Source organism: Asterias amurensis, chromosome 8, assembly GCF_032118995.1.
Source record: "Asterias amurensis chromosome 8, ASM3211899v1".
Lineage (NCBI taxonomy): Eukaryota > Metazoa > Echinodermata > Asteroidea > Forcipulatida > Asteriidae > Asterias > Asterias amurensis.
Window position 1 is genome coordinate 23116802 of NC_092655.1, and position 15350 is coordinate 23132151.

The 15350-nt window shown below is 37.4% G+C and overlaps 1 protein-coding gene across 4 annotated transcripts in view; it reads right to left on the reverse strand.

Annotated features, from left to right (window-relative positions):
* LOC139941110 (fibroblast growth factor receptor-like) overlaps positions 1-15089 on the reverse strand; it is an 81230-nt gene extending 66141 nt beyond the window's left edge. For 2 of the 4 annotated variants that reach the window (XM_071937543.1, XM_071937542.1), the window contains exons 1-2: positions 14841-15089; positions 4956-5041 (exon numbers count right to left, since the gene is read on the reverse strand). The gene's annotated coding sequence lies outside the window, so the exon portion shown is untranslated. The remainder of the gene's footprint in view (positions 1-4955; positions 5042-14840) is intronic. The other 2 variants (XM_071937545.1, XM_071937544.1) reach the window with 1 other exon arrangement.
* Between the last annotated feature and the right edge of the window lie 261 nt (positions 15090-15350).

The window sequence follows — 15350 nt, forward strand, 5'->3', positions numbered from 1 at the left end:
TGTGTTGCACACATGTACATTCAGTAACAATTGCAAATAAACTGCATCTAATCAAAATAACTCCAATCTTAGTCATGCCCATTGGTAAATGTTTCGCTATTTTTTATCCCTATCGTATACCCAAACTCAAAGCATGGTAAAAACATCACTGGACTTTGATGATGGTCATTTTCACTTGGGCTCAGTTTAGCTAAGTTCAACCTCAGTAAATACTTTAAAGGGTGAATCTCTAGTCCACTATCAGGGTTCCGAGATGGCACACTTACCACTTAACCCTCTCCTAAGTAACATTCCTAAAAAGTATAAGAAATTAAACGATTCAATTTCGTTGTGTGTGGAACAAAACAAGGGGAAGTATTGTTACTTCTTCATAGGAAGAAATCATCTCAGTTGTGTTTTTCTAGGATTTCACAGATGGCTTTGTGGACGCCTGTCACGCACTCTAGAGTCTAATTCTGACTGATGCTTTCTGCATCCCTTGGATGCAAATAGGCTTCCATGTTGACTAGCAGGATTACGATTTGGTCCTTGGGTAGCTTTGGTGTTATGTTGCTGTCTTGTTTAAAACCCTGCGCTAACAAATCCCATTATGCTATTCTAGATGAACATTATCTAAAAAATAAATAAGCTCCAAAAGGGGAGGGACAACCAGTGATGTTTAATCCACTATTTCAGTCCCACCCTACTTAAAGTAGAACATATCAGACAAACAACAGTCTGTAGAGGGTGGTAGAAAAGAGGGAAAATAAAGAATATCCTAGATTTCATTTTACAAGCAATTCTTCAACTTGGGGTAAACAAAGTGCCCTATGTTTGGGAACTAAGTTGGTAACCCCAAAGGAACATTGTAGACAATAAAAAAAATCTACAGTTGTTAAAACTCAATAAATAATATGTGCATTACAATAAACCCTTTGTAATATTAGGCACGGTCGTTATTCATTGTGACACTCAGATTTTTTGTATGTTTCTTTTGGAGGGGGCGGAGCTATGTTGTTTGACCCAACACTATAAATTTAACCACTTCTAGGGATCCAAGTGTAAGCCAATATAAAACTGGAACCATTGTTACCCAATTGAAATTCTCCACATTTCTGAAGCGTTTTTTTTCCCCCCGTCTTCTTTACGAGACCGCACAAACTAAGGTTTCAACTCTGACATGGCATACTGAATACTGCACCAAGCATAGGCATTTTGTTTGCGTCCTACTACCATAGCTTTGTGCGACTTTGAACTGGCCATGAACCTATCACAAAGAAGTGGAGTTTTCATAAAAACTTTACCCACCCTCGGTACCCGATGAAAATACTTTTTTTTATTATATATTTAGTCGTACAAAGTACACAGTTGGGTGGAAACTAACTGAAACTTAGTTCATGGGGGTATTTTGTGTAAAAGAAAAACAAGATTTTGATTGCACTGACTACAATGGGACGTAGGGTCTACGTGGGTATTATGAAGGATTTACAGAGTGATGTTTCCTATTAGTAAAAACCTTCTTCTCAAACATTCTCCCTGAACAGTGATCCCAGCGCTGAGTGAAGGGTCCGCTGGATTTTGTTATATTTTCAGCTTGGATTGAGCTGCATCTTTCACGGATTTGTTATTTTATGTAAGCCCTACATATTAGCAAACCATCTGTCCTTTCTCTATGCTCAAACAAAGTGTGGATACTGGTCTTTGACAAATGGCCACCACTACCCAAGAAAGCTACATGTATCAAACTCCATTGAACCAAACAACATGTTGACTCTGAAATCATTTACTTAAACAATATTTCTGTGTTTCTCAAAAAGAGGTTTCCAGGAGTAAAGGCAGAGTCACACTGCAGCGATAACAAAAACAACAAAGATCATGACGCAAAGAGAACGCATTCTATAGGTTGATGAGCGTGTGCGTATTCTGCGTGGAGCAAGTCAACCAAAAGAATGCGTTCTCTTTGCGTCGAGATTGTGTCGTTTTTGTTATCGCTGCAGTGTGACTCGGCCTTAACTTAATAAAAAGGTTTCCTCATCAGAGCAAGTAGAATATTTTTTTTTTTAATATATCTTTTTATTTGTTCCCTTGTCAGACAAAATACCAAACATATTATTCATAGATGAAAACGATAGATGATGAAACCTTACTAGCATTCCGACTTCTTCAACTTCTCATTAATCTAACCCACAAAAGAAAAAACCCATCACACGAATTCCCTACGGATCCTCATTTCATTCCAGTGCTATTCTACTATCTCTTCGGCCCTCCCACAAGAAAAAAAAAGGTCCAGTTAGTTGCATAATAAGGCTAAGGAATTCCTACAATGTCCACTGGCTGGCATTAAAGCTGCGCCCCTTTTGTGTGGCTGTATGGTTGAAGTCTTACCCTTCCAAGAGAAATAAAGACCACTTTTCTCCCGATCAATACCTCATTAGAAAGAGTACAATCATTCACATACGCTAATACGTTTCAGCATTCTTCCCCCAACTCTGGGCTTTTGGGGGGATTTGCGTACCCACAAATCCCAGGATCAGTAAATGAGCACACCTGGTTACCCTGAACAACACCCAAGAAGGGTGGCTATTTCAGACAGGTACGTGCTACCCGATTCAGTTCTGGTTCTTGGTTGGTGTACTGGGCAAGGTGTACATGAAACCTTCATGGGAGGAGAACCAAAATTTTTATACTGAAAAGAAACAGCGCGAAGGGCATCAAGGCAAAAGCTTCCATGAAGCATCATGTCTGAAATAACAAAACAGCCTAAAACACAGAGCTATTAGTGTTTGTTTCCGATTGTCTAGTTCCTAAGGACCTCGCTACCTTTTCGTGCCTAGTGTTTGTTTCAAAAACAACCAGTTACACCAACTACAAGTTTTTAAATCGCCTAACTGATAAACAGCTTTGTACAATAAACCTACTCCCCCACCCCCCCCCAAAAAAAACAAAAAACAAAAAAAACAACAGGATGAAGAAAAACAAGAGGTATCTGTGCACGCACACCTGAAAATAAAATGAGTTACAGTAACAACAAATTCTCCTATCATTACTGAACTCAAAAAGTTCAAATGCCTTTATCGCTCAAACTAAAAGACAGTACAACAATGCAGGTCAGAGGTGCTGAAGGGGGAAAAAACCTGTACCTCTCTGGATTGGACTCTGCCAGCCACAGAGAGTCATGCTATCCCTGTATCAACAAACAACATACATGAACCTCCACACCTGCTGTACACCTCTCTAGTTGAGCTGTTCCCACTAGAGATAACAAAGTTATAGGGGTTTGTGTCATGTGCAAGAGAGAGAGGCCCACCCTGTTGTGACAGAGGGAGATCCAGTGAAGACAAACAAACATGTTTGTGACCATTCCTTGGTACATCAGGCAGAAAATTTGGGCCTCTTTTTTCTTTTCTTGGCACTATTCATGAATGGGAATCTCACAACAGTTGATCATTTTGTTTGGAATCAGCATCGGGAGTAATACTTAACTCAATAATTCATTTTGAAAAGAGGAATGGTGGATTGTCAATAGGTTTAGAGGTCATGCATCCCGATAGTACAAAAAAAGGGTGGGAATCTCAGCAATGGTGAAAACCAGATTGTTTTCTTGTTCGACTCAAAAGTTGACAGTCAATGCTTCAATTTGAGAGCCAACAATTGGGTCACTGAGACGCTTTGTAAATTCGTGGAAAGTGATTAAGTTTGTAAGATACAAGAGAAAGGTGTTTCTGCTGTGTTTGTATTTATCAATAAATGTACGGTTACTGGTTAGGAGTGGTTGCAGTTTTCAACATTTCACAAGTGTATAAACCATACACTTTTCCAATACCCCTCTCTGCCCCCTAAGTTAAAGTGTAAATAAACAAAAAAAATTATTTTCACTTTACTCTCTATTTGAACCCTTCGTAATACAACATTACAATACAGGCCTGAAAGTTATGTTTCATAGCTCATATTTTCCAAGAAAAAAAGCATAGCTTACAGTTAGTAAGCTTGTAAAAATGTTGATAATTAATAACTGCTAACCTTTTACTGATAAACTATTTCATCAAAGTTGTTACGTGGCTGTACTAGATTATTTCACGTAAACCAACTGATAAATAATTGAAATGGTGACCATCCAATTCCAAAGATAGATGTATTTGATTGCAATATTCTTTATTTCCCACTCAAACAAAACTGATTAAAAGCACCTTATCTTCCTAGTAACCTCCCTCTTAATTACTTCTCTCCTTTACCATCAGCGATAACCTTCAATCGACAGGATTCAAAATTCAGGACAAAGCTTGTTTTTTATTTCACTCCCGGACACGATTCTTCCAACCTTTTTCTACGCCACCCACATATTGTTGATGTTAGCAGAAGATATGGTTTTATTTAGGCAGCTGTCATTTTGGCCAATGTTTCAAACCATTGCATCAAGGACCATCACTAATCAAATAAACAAAAGGCAGCAGTTCCCAGGTTGCTTGGGCCAACGTCCTCTACCATTTCTTATGTTATGTCTGATCGGAGTGCTGAATGTATTTTGGTGGATCTTTGATCTTTAGCCTAGATGCTTTTGAAGAGGGTTTCGGGGTTGTGAGAAAGAATTGCAAGAAGTATAAATAAAGCAAAGGGTCTAGAAATATTTTGTGTTCATTTTTAAAAAGATTGGCGATCAGACAGGGACATTTATTTTTGAGGATTCTTTTGTAGCATTATACCCTCTTGGGATAATTTATACCTTGTTGGGGGTGAAATCCTAAAAGTGAACCTTGATCGGGCTAGTTTGGGGCCATCCATTCTGTATTTTAGGGGCCTATACAGCTCATACCAAAGAACACAGACATTAAAACAAAACTCTGAGGTAATTTTTCTTTCTGTGCTTTAAGGTGTAGGCCTACATCCTTTCTTTGAAAATTGATAAAAAAAAACCAAAAAATGGAAATTACATACGTGGGAGGATCAAAGAGGATTAACAAGTACCTTTCCTTTCTTACCTTTTAGCTAGAGTGGTATCACTCACTACGTCTTATGTTTGTAGGATTATTTTTTTGTGTCTCAGATGGCTTTAGGTCCCACACATCTACAAGGAAGAACAAATGGAAATAAAAAAACTGTCAATTTGATGGCTTATTTTTTATGACAACCTCAATAAGATAAATACTTCACCCTCTCTTGTTTATGAAAATTTATTAAATTATATACAATATACAAAATGTTCACACAAACTGCTCCCATTTTTCAAGTAGGCACCTTGTTTAAAAAAAAAAGAAGAAAATGCCAGCCACGGAAGGACTGTTTTTCAATTGACTGTTTTTTCAATAACAGCACAGCTGAATTAAAAAAAAAAAAAAAACATGCAAATCAGCATCATCTCAAAAACTGCAAAAGTGCAAGGACGGCTGCATTTGAAAATAACTATTTTTACTTTCAATAACAAGCCGTTATGTAAAGTACAGTAGTCACTCAGAAATCAATAACACACTTTCCCTGTAACAAAGGTTTCATTATTTTTTTTCTCAAAAAAAAAAAAAAAAAGGAACACAATCTAAATGTGGTTTTAGTCCGTGGTAATGAACCATAACATATAGTTCAATTTTAACCCTAAATGATTTTTACGGGTGTCCCTTTTTTCAATTGTTAAAGGCTTCTGCAGTCAGGCAAGATAACAATACACTTTAACCAAATTATATTCATAAAATGCACGCGATCCTTAGATTATTATACAAACCACCAGGAGAAACTGGTGAACTGGAAACAGTTGATATCATATTGATTTAATTCTTCTGCGGAATTCAATTTTGTTAAAAACTTTGTCTTATTTTCTGTAATAACAGAAAATGTTTTGTAAACGATGAACTTCAGTTAAATATGGCAGTGAGTCCTGTATGCTTCAACGATGCACGGGCAAGGGCACCAAGGCATCTTTTCCTTGGGAAAGGGCGCCCTAAAAGGAAATTGTGAATTTCTACGGGCACATTTACAGAGCACCAAGGCAATACAGGGGCATGGAGGCAATGGACCCTTCCCATGAAATATGCTAATCACATTCACTCATGCGTACAGACCCTGTTGGTTGGCAAACGCCATAGAGTTGTGCACTAAGCAGACGCGCAATCGAGCCTGCGTCACGCACCCATATCCATAAGCCGTGTACAAAAAGGCGCGATGTTCCCTCATTTTGCCAACCAAAACGTTAGTGCGCACACACTATGTGCAATTTACATATTTCATGGGAAGGGTCTATCCCCTTCATTGTCTGAGTGTGAAGTATCAGGCCTATTATGAGTTGCATTAATCTTGCAATGCCGAAGTATAAAGGTTGAATTTAACACATAACACAAACCAAAACTTTTTAATGAATTCCTCAATTCAAGACAACTTATTTATTTATCATGCGAAAATCAGTTTCAAAATGTTGGTTTAAACCTACAGAAAAGTACACCACAACTAGACAATTATTTACACAATGTAATTGAGAAAGTCACAAAAAAGGACAAGTCAAATTATGCAAGTTCGACAACTAGAATTGCATGAACTAGAATTGTGTAGCTTTTTAGCCCTACACCTTTTGATAGACAAGGTTCCAGCCTAGGAGTCTGACCAACAAAAAAACACAGAAAGTACTAAGGAACTTCAGTTTTGAATCTTGATTTTTATGTTCCAAAAGAGAATAAAATTCATTTGTTTTAAAAGCTCATAAAAAGATAATAATAGTACAGGGTGCTCACAAAGTGCACATGTCCAAAACACTAGATCAAAGCGCTTAACAAATACAGAATCTACAATCAAACAATTTAATGAGCGCTGGACAGTTCAGTCATTCAACAACTTTTTTTAATTTCATCATTGAGTCAGACTGACCATGGACTGACGGACTTCTGACTTCTAAACACATGCCAACCATTTGGTAATCATTTAGCTTAGGAGCTTGCTTCATGGTTCAGCAAAGCTGGCCTTGCCTTGAAAAAGATGATCAGGGCAGGCGTATCAAAATTTAAACTCATGTTTGAAATTTTCACTTTGGGAAGAGGGAATTCTTTGTGTTAACAATCTTATGAGAGATCTTAATTTGATACATCACCGTCTGGCATGCTATGCTGTTGATTTTTGTGAAACAAAAGAAAAGAGTAAAACATGATCCTGGCATCAAAATTTGAATTTCACATTTGAATTTATTTCACTTTGGAATGTGAACATTTGTTATGTAATACCGTTTTATGAGAGATATCGGTACATTACTCGCTAGCATTGTTGGCATTTTAAAGTGAGATTAGACACCAAATCAAATTTGAAAACGAAAGAAGAGCGTGTAATTGCAAGATAATAATGCTTATACTGTACTTTGTATCTTTAATTCACAGTATCTATGTAAACAAGCATCATAAAAGAAGCTTACAGAAAGCATGGTGGGGTCAATTTCGCTTGATTCAAAAGTTTTAGAGTTGGCCCACTTCCTGTTCATTTATCACTGAATAAACATAATGGTTCTCATTTTGTTTGATACCATGGGAAGCTGGGAGAGCAGGGGAAAACGTAGAGGATATCCGTAGTCAGGTCATAATCGGTTCTTGGAAAAAAGTAAGAATATTTTATTGAGTGTTACTTAGCTATTTAATCATAATTTTTTTGATATTTCCGCGTCAGGAAAAAATCAGAATTAAAATAAAATCTTAGCATTTTTGGTATGACAGAAGTCCTACTGCAATTGGCCAATGGTTTATACGAACCAACTTGTAGATAATAATTACAGGGTACTTTGGCAGTAAATACAAAAAAAGAGCAAATAGCAGTGGAATTAGATACTACATTCAGTGGAAAACCACATAATAATCAACACCGTATAAACAAGAGCCCCCTTATCAACTCCGTGAAATCTCTATCAAAACATATTTGTTAAATCATAACCACAGAGCTAGGTCCTAGTCCAATCACCAAATCGCTTGCATCATTATTATACCATAGAACAAGGATAATACAGTGATCTCCATTGACAAGCACAGACCCATTAGCAGAATATATCTAAGTTAAATCATATGCCTAGCTTGTCAACAAAAACCTCAAAAGCCTTGAGACAAAAACACAAAGAGTTTTTCAAAAGGATTTCAACAATGGGACATTATAAACCCTTGATCCAGCTTAACCACAACAGTTGAATGTTGAAGACTCAGCATTATGAGTGACTGGTTGTACCATTATAATGTTCATATATGTGTGTATAATTACAACATCCATTAATTACCAGAGAAAAGACTGGTGTTAATCAGTGGTAACCTACAAGGCCTGCTGCATCCATTACTAATTACACTAACAAGGGCAGAAAAATGCCATCAATTAAGAATGGCCTGTAACTTTACTTAGCGCAAATAACAACTTCCTGCATTGGGGTCCTTCGGGATTGTTTCAAAACACAAAGGAAGGAGGGTGTAAGTCCAATCACAGATACCATCTAATAACATTTGGAAGTATGATCAGCTCTTAAATGGGAGACTAGCCAGTAGCTGCCTGATTAACTGCATCTGCAGGTATTGAATTCATTTGTTAAGTTACCCCTTTGTGTCACCCAAAGCCTTCTCGGGTAACTTTCTACAGGCAAAGCTCTGGTCTTCTCTTTAACTGTACACATTTGCCGCTCAGTTTGATTTGTAGGGGGTACACCATGCATCACTTCAAATCTCTGCAGTAAAACTTTGACATGAACTTTTGAATTGCCCTCTAATAATTGAAGCCAGTCTGAAATTGTAGTCAAACTTCAAGCTTTTCAGCAATTGAGAAAGTTGATGAAAGACACAGTTTACTCCAGTTTGTGTTTTGAGGAGAGTAATGATCATTGACACGGCAGTGACGGGACAACATAGGATGCACAGAAATGTGTTTGTATGGGAACAGTTTTTGTTGTTTGCAATTGCTTTTAACTGAGAAATCCCTGGTTTAGCAGCTTCATAATGCAGAAGTTATTGCACAGAAAATTGGAATCAGCCTTCCTAACTGATTTTGTCAAAATATTCAGATATGCAAGAGAAACTGACCGATCCCACATAACTTTTGTACAGTGTTTTTCAGTTTTTCATCGCACTGTTTTGAAAAGAACAAGAGGAAATCATCTGATCGGCTCAAAAGTTCATACCATGGTTCAACACAGGGATGTACAACTCCTTAAACACAGTTCCCTCTGCCTTTTTCCCACCGAGATTTGACCTTTGACCAGAGCGCCTATTTAGACAGCGGGACAGAATGAAGTCTTGATGCAGAGGTCAAAATGTTCCCTTTCTGGCGGCCAAGTGTAAATTGTCTTGTAATTGCATCGTGACAAGCTGGCTTTAAGACTAAACACCATTTGGGAAACCAGACTTGTTTTTCTGTTTTCAGAGGATTGTTATAAAACCCCTCTGCAGTAGTGTATCATATGTCATGATGGGACTTGGGTTTGCCAAGTTGCAAACATACTTTGTTTTTCTGGTGCAGTGAATACCAAATCTAAACAAAGGCACTTTATTTTCATTTGTACAGCTACACTTTCTCGTCAAAAACTCTTTCTCAGGATCTCATTGTTTTAAGTTTTCAACTGTTTGAAAATATCACCATAGGCTTATCATCAAGCAAAATAGTAAAACACTAGGTTTCCATTTCAAAAGTTTGGAAAGGAAGTGGACTTGCCCATATATAGAGCTTTAATTGGGGGTTTTACTTTTCCTGCAATTTATGCTACCCTCTACGGCTCTTACCGACTGTTTGGCATTAAAAAATCACTAGCCTCCAAAATAGAACAGTAGACAGTGGGTTTTAGGATCTCTTTTGAATCTTACCCCTGAGGCGCACGACTTGAAAACTTTAAGAAGGACTTCATCATTGTGAGAGTAAAATCTAATAATCCTTCTTCAAGCTTTTCACCCATGGACAATCTGTGGATTTTCCTTAAAGGTTTACCTGGTCGCAAGTTCCAAAAGAAAAGAGGATCAGTGAAGAGGGTAGGAATTGGGGGTACAGGCGGCTCTCTTCATATCTTCTGTTTAACGCGTTGGCTAGATCCTTATTCTATTGCCAGATAAATCTCCAAATAACTTATTCAAAAATTCTCCAAATGTTTCTGTACCATGATGGCACTGTGCCAGTCTGTATTGTAAATATCATGACTGCCAACTCAAGTGGCGAATGCATCTAAAATTGTAAACATTGCGCTCATCTGTCCATTCCACACTACAACTCTGAACAAAAACCAATAGACAGGCATGCAACTGTAACTTCGCCACAAAAAAGGAAATTACATAATTCCAATGATTTGCAGTGGTTTTTTTTCTTTCTTCAAATTCGAATGGCACAAATGAGAATATAACCCCCAAAAAAAGGAATTCGTCTGATCCGAGGAAAACTTGCATACATGCTGCACTTATCTAAATAAGAATTGATAAGAACTGAATAGTAAAAAGAACCTGAGTCCTAAATACTCCCAACCAGATGGAGTTATAAGCCTACCATAACAAAACTAATACAAAAGGTACACTACAGCCTTCAAACACTGGGAATGCCCCTTGCATTATTAAGAATCCCATCTCCACTGTTTGGGTCTCCTCTACTACCCTCATGAATATTCTAAGAAGACATGCAAATGCTTTTATAATCCTATCTGCCAAGAAATCAAACAAACAACCAAATTAAACAGCGTTTTGTTTGACTGGCCTTGTCACCTATTGAATAATACACAATCCTAATGTTAAATGTACAATGTTGGCTCTTCAGATTTTAAATGTCTCTTTGTAAAGAATGTGACCTAATGTCTAAGCTCTGTAAGAGTCTTGTAGGCAAACCATGAGGAAACTCACACTTTAAAGGTACTGGACACCTTTGGTAATTGTCAAAGACTTGTATTCTCACTTGGTGTATCCCAATATAACTCATAAAATAACAACTCTGTGAAAATTTGAACACCATTGATCATCGAAGATGCAAAAGGATAATGACTGAAAAAACACCCTTGTTGCATAAATTTGTGTGCTTTCAGATGCTTAAAAAAGCTTCAGGCCTGAAGTATTTTAAAAGATTCGGGTACTTTTTCAAAATGTCCACAGATTTACATTAAACCTACAGGGTTTGAAGATAATGATATTGGAAAGCTTCTTTTCAAATATTACTAACTAAGGTTGTGTAGTTTTTGAGAAATGAGTAAAACAAGTCACAAAATATTTTTGATCTCATGAGACCAAAATTATTTTAGCATTTAAAATCCCCTTAACCAGTTATGATATTATACCAAAACCATAGCATAACTGGTTAATACGCTTTTACATGCTAAAACTGAGACAAAAGTTCTACTTTTACTCATTTCTCAAAAACTACAGCACCTCAGTAAGTAAAATTTCAAGGGAAGCTTTCTACTATCATAATTTTCAAACTGTGTAAGTTTACGGTAAATCTGTGGACATTGTGTTTTTTGTTAGGAAAAAGTACATAAAAAATACCCTTTAATATTTGAGTGAGAAATCACATCTTTCTCATAAAAACTGTTACTTCAGAGAGAGCTGTTTCTAAAAACTATCAGCGGTTCTCCATTGCTCGTACCAAGGAAGTTTTTATGCTAATAATTATTTGGAGTAATAACCAATAGTGTCCAGTGCCTTTAACAGCAACACCAGATCGGACACTACCTTAAAACTCTCACTTTACAAGTTAGTCATACCTAATTTTGCACCTAATGAATCTTGAACTCCTACTTTGATGGGAAGGTAGGCCTATACGTTTGGTTATCACTCTTTAAATTATTGACACTAAAAACCATTGGTTTAGAGCCGTTAGCAGCTTTTGATAGTATAAAGCACTTCGAGAAACATTTCATTTTGAAGTACACTGTAATGTGGTTATAAAAACTGTCACTTTTACACACCAAAATTTAAATGTGTGTATTCCTATTAGGAATAATTCTCAGGCCTAGAATTTCATCTTTGGAAGGGCAAGGCTTCGATCATTTTTTAAAGGGCAATTCCATTGGAAAATCATAAAGACAATGGGAACTTCTGAAGGGGCACGACGGCCAAGACATGGGGCAATGGAGGTCATGCGTGGCCTACATGTAATTCCATGAATTAATCCTTCCTGCATGGACATATTCTCTCTGGATCTTTGCCAAATCTCAAAACGCCACCACCTTTCGGAATGAAACTTTCACAGGTTAGTTAGTATAATATCTTAGTATAATGTCTTTATAGTCGAACCGTTTCAAAAACCAAAGGTATACTTTGCCTTAAACTGGCATTATCTAAAAAGAAACTATCAATAAGTAATATAAAAAATTGCCGTACAACCATGTGTAAATCTCTTAGGGTGAGTGTTGGCTCTGAAAAGAGCCAGTTGGGACTCGACGTTTCGAACAGTATACTCTGCTCGTCTTTTGGAGAAACTAATATTTCTGAATACATACATAACCTTGCTTTTCTTTGTAACTTTTCTCTCTCCGAGAGATTTTCTGGGGGGGGGGGGGGGTGGGGGGGGTGGGAAAGTCATTGAAACCTTGGGGTGTGATGTTGAAATTGCAACAGTAACTTTATAAGCGAGGCCAAACTAGGCTCTGACTCAGGTAAACAAACTGAGTTGTGGAATGCCGCTGTGCTCTCAGTATGGATGGAAGGAGAAGGGGTCATGGCTGCGAGATCGGATCTTTCAGGCAGATGACAGCCTTACTTACATGTTACAGTAATCAAATCACACTACCATTTGGATTGCTGCGCTGATGGAAAATTTACCACGCTCTCTCAAGATAAGCTCTTCTGACTTTCAAGACTGTGTGGACTTAAGAATCTAGTGAAACCCACTCTAACCTCTTGCCTTCTCGAAGATGCATAAAATGCCGAAAGAGATTTGAGACGGGCAATCAGAAAACACTGTCGCTATAAATATACAAGAGAGGAGCACGTGCGTTATCCGATGCTAAATGCTGTCAAACCCATGAAAAAACAAAAACAAATACGAGATTTAAATTTGATATTTTGTACCGAGCAAGTGGGGTAGTGACAGCTTTACATTCTCTACATGGTTCGATGTCAGGTAAACTGAAAATGACACTCTGCAGTTCTTGGCGGGTTCGGAGATCTCTGAGGTATTCTGCCCGACTTTTAAGTGGGGTGAAACTGTCACGTAAATGCCATGAACACTGTCAGGCAGTAAGGGCCAATTTATGTCCTCTTTACACTTACAGCCAACTTGGGGTGTTTGGTAGTTCATTTGGTAGGGTTTTATTTTGCTTTTAATAAAACACAGATGAGAAAACTTATTTAAGAAAACTCATTTAAATACAATGTAAATGATCTTTTACAAAAATGTCTAGCTACTCATTTCAGAAAAAGAAATTAATTGATCAAGTTCCAATCAACTTGATGTTGATAAAAAACATCAAGTGATGTCAGAGAAAAGGAATGTTTCAATCATCCTTTTCTTGTAATAAGTTGTAAGGCTACAATCTGAGTTTCCTTCAAAAATAAGAATCAAATTCCTTTTGTTTGATAGTTTTTATTTATTATCGGCTTACTCCATAATTGAGTGGACTTAAACAAAACAACATTGACAATCTCTAACAGCCAGAATTTCTAATTAAGATACCAGACAGTCGCCAGATTAAATCAGAAGCATACTTTCCCAAACCCCCAAAGGTATCACTGTGAGAGATAATGTATTGCAATTTATTCCGCATCTGTTCTTAACTTTCAATTCTATTTCTAATCATGTATACATTACAGCATATGTCAACCAGTCAATACCATCGTTCCAAGAAGTTGCACTATCATCAGTGTGGCCACATGTTATTAGTTAAGCTCACAATCACAAGGGTTTTGTGTTTTAAATATAATTGAAAATTTAACCAAGTTATTTGCTTTTTCAGTTATTTCATACGTCACTGAATTCCAATTTCCAAGTACTATATCACACAGCCAGCCATATTGTATTTCTTATTTGCAAAAATTACATTTATACCAATTTACTTTGTGGAAAACCCCTCCCTTGAATTCTCATCCAAAATACCGCTAGTCTATACGGTAATACCTGAACTGAAACACATTCATGTCTCCGTTTAATGTTTCCCTGGATCACCTCGATCCTCTCTGCCTATTTTCACTTATTTACAGTAATATATACATGCCTGAAACTTGCACAAAAAAGTAAGAACAAACTAGTACTACGATTAGTGCAACAAACTATTTTCACTTAAAAAAAACATGAATTGGTGTAAAGGATTTACAAAGCAATGTCTTTTATTTATTATTCACCAACAACTGACATAGCCCCAAATGGACTGTACTTTCATTATACACAGATTTAATTAAATGGCTTCTGTAAAATTTGTAAGATGAGAAAGTTCGATCAAAACCCTAGCTGTGTTTTACCACAATCTTTCTCTCCCAACCCAATGCCCATATTCTGACCCGAACCATGGAGCCGCAATGGCGGCCCAGTGCGCCGTAGATAAAGGGGGCCTTTATTCCCCAGCGGCGACTGCTGAACAGCGACTCTGCTCAGGTCGACCTGAACTTCTCAACTTTCAAAAAGTACAATTATTTTGTTTCAAAAGACATCAAGTAATTCCTTAATTTTCGACCAGGACCATCACGAATTTACTTATAAAGGAATCTGAACAAGAAAACAAGCTTATTATACCATAAATCAATCTCCAAAGAAGTTTTTACCTGCTTCAAAAAACAGTTTTGGTTTTAGTTTTGGCAAAACGGTTTGGGATCAGAGAATGAGCACGTTGCCCATCACACACACGACGAGGCCGCGGCCCGACCACCAAAAAATGGTTGCTACCATTGCATTAACAATGGAACCCATCTTAACCCACCCGTGTAACCCGACTGAACACAACCCCAAAAAGTCATCCAACTTCGCACAAAACTTACCCTAAATCGCCATTAAAAGTACACACACCGTTAGAATAGATATTCCTCTTCAAACTGATGCCTTCTTGTAGAGTTTACTTCCCGATAAACACGAATCTTGACAGGTTTTCCATGATGATTTCGGTTTAGGCTTAGGCGATCTCAATAGTTTCCAGTTCATATGGTGCATTGGTCGACTGAACACACACACACCGTGTACATGTATTTTACGTACCACTCTTTTACGCTTGGCCCCTAATCTCCATACACGTTGTACGTGCACATTCTTCGAAATGTTGACAGAAATGGGGAGGTGCCAAAGTGGACGATACCATTTAGTTACGGGACATGCTAATTGATTGACGCGCAGGTGGAATAAAGCGCTCTGTAATATGATATGCAAAAGAAATATTTCAACTTCGAGCGCATGACTTTAGATACCAAACTTTTTGCATCGTGTGTAGGAAAACTGTAACAATCATAGCAAAGAGATTTCACTTTTCAGCTCAAATATACTACTGTGGGCATGGG